This window comes from Heterodontus francisci, unplaced genomic scaffold (assembly GCF_036365525.1).
Source record: "Heterodontus francisci isolate sHetFra1 unplaced genomic scaffold, sHetFra1.hap1 HAP1_SCAFFOLD_86, whole genome shotgun sequence".
In the NCBI taxonomy this organism is placed as follows: Eukaryota; Metazoa; Chordata; class Chondrichthyes; order Heterodontiformes; family Heterodontidae; genus Heterodontus; species Heterodontus francisci.
Genome location: NW_027141093.1, coordinates 3,940,517 through 3,947,520, shown reverse-complemented (window position 1 = coordinate 3,947,520; position 7,004 = coordinate 3,940,517). Strand labels below are relative to the sequence as shown.

The window sequence follows — 7,004 nt, the reverse complement described above, 5'->3', positions numbered from 1 at the left end:
ACAAAATTGCCATTAATAAAAGAAATGAGGAATTCATGAAAAATGTAGTAACGTAGTGAATGGTTAGAATGTGAAAAGATTAGAAAGTGAGATTGGATGGACAGAAGCAGTCTGAAAGGATGGCTGAAACAAAAGGTGAGTGCCGTGAAACGTTAACTGTGCTTCTCTCAGCACAGATGCTGCCAGAGCTGCTGAACATTTCCAGCACTTTCTGTTTTTATTTCAGCATTTGCAGGATGTTGCTTTGATCTGAAAAAAAAAATGGATGATTGGCTGGGGTCGGGGGGGGGGGGGGGGTTTCAGTGAAATTACACAGCAGCTAAAGCAACCTGACTGGTCAGTGGCTCGTTGGTCTAGGGGAATGTGGTTGATTAACATGTAAGAAATCTAGCGTTCTAATCCCAGATGAGCCCTGGTCTGCTGGCATTTTTAGATTAAGGTGATCTATTGGTTTCAGCCTTGCAGAAGGTGGAATTGACTTCCATGCGGAGCTGGCTTGAAGACCAGACAACTGGATTCAAAGAGCTTGTCGACAAAATTGTAATTAACTAAATGTACAGAAAACCAACTGGGAATAGAAAGTTGTTGCAGTAATTGAGACCTGACTCCAAAAACAACAGGACTGGGTTCTGGACTGGAATGGAATGGAATTCTTCAGTGTTTCTGTTGTTTGGCTTGCATTGACTCATCGAGTTTCTTGTTTTTCACTTTGTCGATGCCTTTGAATAATTGTGGATCCTTCTGCAGGGTGTCTTCTTTCACCAGGTAGTTCTGACCTCTGATGATGTTGATCGTAATCAGCTTCAATTCGCTGATAGTTCTGGAACTGAGCAGATTTCCTTTGCTTGAGTCTACAACATGGAACTCAGTCTGACATGTGGACCCATGGGAGGATTTGAATGCCATCCCTGCGTTGGAGTTGCATCCATCCAATAAGAGACCGAGTAGAAGTGACAGTTCTGTCAGTCGAATATGAGAATTTTAATGGCAGGGTTGTGAGTTTGAGTGCCATTCTGTTTTTCCCTTTTTTAAGGCTTCATGAGCAGAGAGTACAGGGAGTGTTTGAAATGAGCAAGTCTCGCTTTGATTCAGGACTCTTACCTCTCAGCAGCATCTCACTATGAAAGATTGAATTTGATCTCATTTCATTCTCAACTCGGGGTCTGTGCGGCTCAGTGGCACTTCTGGCTGTCTCCCGCTTCACAATCCATCAGGACTGAGAAAGCAATGGGGAATATTACTCACATGTTGTGTTCTTTAATTTTTTGGAAAACTTGAATGTATGTATTTTCTTCCAAAACAAGGACACCAAGCCGCTGCTAATGTCGGGATGAAATAGCTCAGTTGGGAGAGTGTGAGACTGAAAATCTAAAGGTCCTTGGTTCAATCCCGGGTTTCAGCAATTTCGCTTCCTTATGCGTCCCTTGCCTTGGTTCTGATTTTCCAGTTGCACAATTTGCTTTGAGATTATTTCCCAAGCACCAGTGGATTGAATTTGAGAAACAACACAGAGTCATTTACAACATAGAAGGTGGTCATTTGGCCTATCACGTCCATGCTGGCTCTCCCCGGAGCAATCTAATCAGTTCCACTCACCAGCTCGATCCCTTTCCTCCTGCAAGTTTCTTTCCTTCAAGTATCCATCCAATTGCCTTTTCAAATCATTGATTGTCTCTGCTTCCACCACACTCGTGGGCCAAGACATTACCACCCACAACATAAAAAATTCCACCTCATCAAGGATGGGAAATACTTATATCTTCTATATTTGCTTATTCTCTATTTCTATGAGAATAGACTGGCAGTCAACATGAAAGGAAACCCAAAAATCTTCTAGCAGCATGTAAATGATAAGTGGGTAGTAAGAGGTTGAGTCGGGCCTATTAGGGACAAAAAGGATAATATAAGCTTAGAGGTGCAAGGCAATGTTCATCTACTTAATAAGTACTTTGCATCAGTGATCACTAAGGAAGTGGAATTTGACAAAATATCAGTTGAAGTGAAGAAAGTAGTGGCAATGGAGAGAGTACAAATTAGGATAGGGACGTACTAAAAAGGCTGGCTGTGCTTAGGGTAGATAAATCACCTGGTCCGGATGGCTCACATCCCAGGTTGCGAAAGGAAAAGCGGATGCAGATAACAGAAGGGCTTGCTGTAATATTCCAATCTTCCCTGGATACGGGGGAGGTGCTAGAGGATTAAACAGTGGCAAATGCGACACCCTTATTCAAGAAAGGGTGTAAGGACAGTCCGGGTAACTACAGGCTAGTACGATTAACAGCAGCGGTGGGTAAGGTTTTAGAAAGAATAATCAGGGTAAAAAATCAACAGTCACTTGGAGAGGTTCGAGTTAATTAAGGAGAGTGAGCATGGATTTATAAATAGGAGTTCATGCTTGACTAATCTAACTGCATTTTTGATGAACTAACAGAGCAGGTTGATGAAGGGAATGCAGTGGATGTTGTTTATATGGATTTTAAGGAAATGTTTGACAAGGTACCACATAAAAGGGCGGTTAACAAAATTGAGGTTCGTGGTATAGGAGGGTCAGTGTCCAATTGGATAGAAAATTGGTTTAAGGACAGAAAACAGCGAGTCTTATTAAATGGTTCTTTGTCAGACTGGAGGATAGTCGACAGTTGTGTTCCCCAAGGGTCAGTGCTAGAACCACTGCTTTTTTTGCTAAAGGTAAGTGACTTGGATCTTGGAATACAGAGTAGAATCTCAAAATATGCCGCTGACACCAAACTTGGAGGAGCGGCAAACAGTGAGGATGATATGAACTGCCTGCAACAGGACAGTGATAGGCTAGCAGAATGGGCAGACAGGTGGCAGATGGAATTTAATAGTGACAAGTGTGAGGTGATGTATTTTGGCAGAAGGAATAGGGAGAGGCAATATATACTTAATGGCACAGTTCTAAAGAGTGTTCTGGAATAGAGGGACTTGGGGTTCATGTGCATCGATCTTTGAAGGAGGCAAGTCATATTGCGAGAGTGGTTCGCAAAGCATATGGGATCTTGGGCTTTATAAATAGAGGCATTGAGTACAAAAGCAGGGAAGTTATGCTGAACCATTACAAAACTCTGGTTAGATCCCAATTGGAGTGTTGCTTCCAGTTCTGCTCAGCAGACTTTAGAAAAAATGTGAGGGTCCTTGAGAGGACGCAGAGGCGATTTACCAGAATGGATCCAGGGAAGGGGGATTTTAGTTACAAGGTTAGGTTGGAAAAGCTAGGATTATTCTGCCTTTCTCAAAGGAGATTGAGTGGAGAATTGATAGAGGTGTAAAACACCTCTGGAGAACAGGCCATCCTGGACTGGGTATTGTGTAATGAGAAAGGATTAGTTAACAATCTTGTTGTGTGGGGTCCCTTGGGGAAGTGCGCCCATAATATGATAAAATTCTTCATTAATATGGAGAGTGAGAGAGTTGATTCCGAGACTCGGGTCCTGAATCTAAACAAAGAAAACTATGAAGGTATGAGGCGGGAGTTGGCTATGATAGATTGGGGAACGTTACTTAAAGGGTTGACAGTGGATAGGCAATGGCTAGCATTTAAAGAGCGCATGGATTAATTACAACAATTGTTCATTCCTGTCTGTGCAAAAGTAAAACAGGAAGGGTGGCTCAACTGTGGCTTACAAAAGAAATTAAGGAAAGTATTAGATCCAAGGAGGAGAAATATAAAATGGCCAGAACAAGCAGCAAACCTGAAGATTGTGAGCAGTTTGGAATTTAGCAGAGGAGGACAAAAGGATTGATTAAGAAGGGGGAAATAGAGTATGAGAGTAAGCTAGCAGAGAACATAAAAACTGACTGTAAAAGCTTCTATAGATATGTGTAGATGAAAAGATTAGTGAAGACAAATGTGGGCCCCTTACAGTCAGAAACGGGGGAATTTATAATGGGGAACAAAGAAATGGCAGACCAATTAAATACATACTTTGGATCTGTCTTCACAAAGGAGGATACAAATTATCTCCCAGAAATGTTGGGGAACATAGGGTCTAGTGAGAAGGAGGAACTGTATGAAATCAGTATTAGTCGGGAATGTTTGGGAAATTGATGGGATTGAAGGCCGATAAATCCCCAGGGCCTGATAATCTACATCCCAGAGTACTTAAGGAAGTGGCCCTTGAAATAGCAGATGCACTTCTGGTCTTTTTTCAAAATTCTATCGACTCTGGAACAGTTCCAATGGATTGGACGGTAGTTAATGTAACTCCACTATTTAAAAAAAGAGGCAGAAAGAAAACAGCGAATTATATACCGGTTAGCGAGGCCTGGACAAGGTATGCCAGCCAAGAGCGACGTCTCAATTCATTCCATCTTCGCTGCCTTCGGAGAATACTTGGCATCAGGTGGCAGGACTATATCTCCAACAGAGAAGTCCTTGAAGCGGCCAACACCCCCAGCTTATACACACTACTGAGTCAGTGGCGCTTGCGATGGCTTGGCCATGTGAGCCGCATGGAAGATGGCAGGATCCCCAAAGACACATTGCACAGCGAGCTCGCCACTGGTATCAGACCCACCGGCCGTCCATGTCTCCGCTACAAAGACGTCTGCAAACGCGACATGAAATCGTGTGACATTGATCACAAGTCGTGGGAGTCAGTTGCCAGCATTCGCCAGAGCTGGCGGGCAGCCATAAAGACAGGGCTAAATTGTGGCGAGTCGAAGAGACTTAGTAGTTGGCAGGAAAAAAGACAGAGGCGCAAGGGGAGAGCCAACTGTGCAACAGCCCCGACAAACAAATTTCTCTGCAGCACCTGTGGAAGAGCCTGTCACTCCAGAATTGGCCTTTATAGCCACTCCAGGTGCAGCTTCACAAACCACTGACCACCTCCAGGCGCGTATCCATTGTCTCTCGAGATAAGGGGGGCCCAATAGAAGCCTGACATCAGTCGTGCGGAAAATGCTGGAGTCCATTATAAAAGATGTTATCGCAGAGTGCAATAATAACTCGTCTCCACTCCTAGTATTTCTAAATCCCACACATTCACTAGAATGTGAACAATTATTTCCTGTTGTGTCTCTCTCAGATTTGTAAACTTCACTGTATTGGAGTGAGGTGACATCTACTGGCGGGAAGCAAGAACTGCAATCAAGCAGCAGAAACTCCACAGTCTGTCTGGGTGAAAGAAACATTGCAATGTGAGGATACAGCGAAGTGGTTTGATTGGGTAGATGGAGACATGATTCCACTTGTAGTGGTGTCTGAAGCAAATGCCAGAAACACAAAATTGTCATTAATAAAAGAAATGAGGAATTCATGAAAAATGTAGTAACGTAGTGAATGGTTAGAATGTGGAATAAACAGAAAGTGAGATTGGATGGACAGAAGCAGTCTGAAAGGTTGGCTGAAACAAAAGGTGAGTGCCCTGAAACATTAACTGTGTTTCTCACAGCACAGATGCTGCCAGAGCTGCTGAACATTTCCAGCACTTTCTGTTTTTATTTCAGCATTTGCAGGATGTTGCTTTGATCTGAAAAAAAATGGATGATTGGCTGGGGGGTTCCAGTGAAATTCCACAGCAGCTAATAAAGCCTGACCTGTCAGTGGCTCGTTGGTCTGGGGGCATGATTCTCGCTGAGGGAATATGGTTAATTAACATGCGAGAGATTCTGGGTTCAAGTCCCGGACGAGCCCTGGTCTGCTGGCATGTTTAGATTAAGGTTATCTGTTGGTTTCAGCCTTGCAGAAGGCGGAATTGACTTCCATACGGAGCTGGCTTGAGGACCAGACAACTGGATTCAAAGAGCTTGTCGACAAAATTATAACTAACTAAATGTACAGATAGCCAAGTGGGAATATAAAGTTGTTGCTGTAATTGTGACCTGACTCCAAAAACAACAGGACTGGGTTCTGGACTGGAATGGAATGGAATTCTTCAGTGTTTCTGTTGTTTGGCTTGCATTGACTCGTCGATTTTCTTGTTTTTCACTTTGTCGATGCCTTTGAATAATTGTGGATCCTTCTTCAGGGTGTCTTCTTTCACCAGGTCGTTCTGACCTCTGATGATGTTGATTGTAATCAGCTTCAATTCGCTGATAGTTTTGGAAGTCAGCAGATTTCCTTTGCTTGAGTCTACAACATGGAACTCAGTCTGACATGTGGACCCATGGGAGGATTTGAATGCCATCCCTGCGTTGGAGTTGCATCCATCCAATAAGAGACCGAGTAGAAGTGACAGTTCTGTCAGTCGAATATGAGAATTTTAATGGCAGGGTTGTGAGCTTGAGTGCCATTCTGTTTTTCCCTTTTTAAAGGCTTCATGAGCAGAGAGTACAGGGAGTGTTTGAAATGAGCAAGTCTCGCTTTGATTCAGGACTCTTACCTCTCAGCAGCATCTCACTATGAAAGATTGAATTTGATCTCATTTCATTCTCAGCTCGGGGTCTGTGCGGCTCAGTGGCACTTCTGGCTGTCTCCCGCTTCACAATCCATCAGGACTGAGAAAGCAATGGGGAATATTACTCATATGTTGTGTTCTTTAATTTTTTGGAAAACTTGAATGTATGTATTTTCTTCCAAAACAAGGACAACAAGCCACTGTTAAGGTAGGGCTGAAATAGCTCAGTTGGGAGAGCGTTGAACTGAAAATTTAAAGGTTCCTGGTTCAATCCCGGGTTTCAGCAATTTCGCTTCCTTATGCGTCCCTTGCCTTGGTTCTGATTTTCCAGTTGCACAATTTACTTTGAAATTATTTACCAAGCACCAGTGGATTGAATTTGAGAAACAACACAGAGTCATTTGCAGCACAGAAAGTGGTCGTTTGGCCTATCACGTCCATGCTGGCTCTCCCCGGAGCAATCTAATCAGTTCCACTCACCAGTTCGATCCCTTTCCTCCTGCAAGTTTCTTTCCTTCAAGTATCCATCTAATTTCCTTTTCAAATCATCGATTGTCTCTGCTTCCACCACACTCGTGGGCCAAGTCATGACCACCCACAACATAAGAAAGTTCCACCTCATCAAGGATGGGAAATACTTACACC

The 7,004-nt window shown here is 43.3% G+C and overlaps 1 non-coding gene across 1 annotated transcript; it reads left to right on the top strand.

Moving 5' to 3' along the window:
- Positions 1-6,572: 6,572 nt before the first annotated feature.
- On the top strand, positions 6,573-6,645 carry trnaf-gaa (transfer RNA phenylalanine (anticodon GAA)). Its single transcript has one exon. It is a non-coding gene; the product is annotated as a tRNA-Phe (tRNA).
- The last annotated feature ends 359 nt before the right edge of the window (positions 6,646-7,004 follow it).